General features: G+C 34.1%; 1 pseudogene; it reads right to left on the bottom strand.

The window, feature by feature from the left end:
* Positions 1 to 208: 208 nt before the first annotated feature.
* On the bottom strand, positions 209 to 1327 carry LOC120082151 (annotated as a pseudogene).
* Positions 1328 to 1720: the final 393 nt, after the last annotated feature.

Raw genomic sequence — 1720 nt, 5'->3', positions numbered from 1 at the left:
GTTCATGTTTTTTATTTTATTTTATAATATCTTTTTTAGAAGTATTAATATTGTTAATGTTAACATAGTCGTACATGAACTTACCACATAACAAGGGATAGAGATATATTTAATTTTACTCACATTTATGTTATACTAATATGCATTATTTTAATTTTTTTATTATTTAAATGAGGAACTATAAGAAAAATAATAAAATAAGGTGCATATTTATTAAATTGAGATTTAAAGAAAGAGGAAGGAGAAAGATGATTTTATTGAGATAGATAAGAAAGTTAATAGAGATTAGAAAATGATAAATAACATAATTAGAGTAAATGACCATAGTGGGAGAGGTAGGTATCAGCCAACCATTTACCCAAAGTAATTTCCGTTGTGGTATTAAAATGACCATGGTCTTGGTTAAAACCTTCATATGTGTCAAAGTTTATAGGTAATTCTAATGCATCGATGGTCACCACATCTGGTAGCTCCTTACTGACTGCATCTTCTGCTGCCCTCACTGCGGGTAAATCATGAGTATCATGCTTCATCATAAAGTCATAGAGGGCTATTTTAACAAGAATGATGGGTAAAAATCTAGGCTTTATATCATTGCGGATGTCGGTGAAGAAATTCTTTAGGTTATCTTTGTATCTACTAGCAGTGTCGCTCATAGCTGCATCACTCTCCCCTTGAAACCAAAAAAGAGCACGTACAACTCCACCTTCTTTATCAGATGCTTCGATTCGTTCAATAAATTTTTTGTAAAATGTTGCATTAGGATTGCTAGGATTTTTAATCCATTGTTCAATTAAGGTGCCACCTTTAGCACAAGGAACTAAACCTACAATGCCTGCTTTTGGCCCTGCTTTTGCTAGCAATTGGTGAGCAAATGGCATTCCCGGACCAATCCCAACAGTCTTGCCGATGTCGATCCCCTCATGGAGAGGCTCTCGTGCCATCTCCCATTGGCACGCAGGGTTTAATCGTAGGATGGATGGGTCAGATTGACATTCTGGTGGGATCAACCCATCCCACTCGAGCTATCCTACTTTATTATTCTCAACCCCACCTCGACCGGCCATATTGCTCTGACCAGCAAGGATGAATATGTTCTTAGGAGAAGTAGCCCATGAAAGGGAAGGGCCAAATAACATTGTACATAGCAAGATTGATAATCTAAACAAAGCCATTGTGATTCCTTGTGTCTGTGCAAGTAGACACGGAAGAAAAGTGAAAATAGGTTACACTTGTCTGAAAAAGGTTGTAACTTTTCTTCTGTATCTATTTGCACAGACACAACTACTTATTGGATTTTTGTTCCCTTTCCTTTTATTTTCTTGGCTGATCCTTGCCTCTGCCTTTCTACGTTAGTGACTCTCACCTTTTATACTCAAATTTAATTCTAATTTTAGTATATTTGGCTTTTAAAGTTATTTTTAGTGATGAGTATTCATGGCTAAGTGTTTGTTACCCTTAATTCTTTTGGACCACCTAAATTTTGTTAACCATCTATTTGTAGAAGTATATATAAAAAAAACTTCGAATAGTTTGTTTCTTCTTTTTCCCATCGTTTTGATCTTCTCTTTCATTCTCTTAAATCGAAAGCATTAATTCCTTTTCGAGGTAAAAATATAAAAAGTTATCTCAAAGCTTTATATTAAATTCAACATGTGCTTTTAACTATAAATTTATACCATAGTCAAATCATAAGTAAATAAATACTCTTTAAAAATAA

Source organism: Benincasa hispida, chromosome 7 (assembly GCF_009727055.1).
Source record: "Benincasa hispida cultivar B227 chromosome 7, ASM972705v1, whole genome shotgun sequence".
NCBI classification, from domain to species: domain Eukaryota; kingdom Viridiplantae; phylum Streptophyta; class Magnoliopsida; order Cucurbitales; family Cucurbitaceae; genus Benincasa; species Benincasa hispida.
This window is presented reverse-complemented; position numbering and strand designations above follow the sequence as displayed.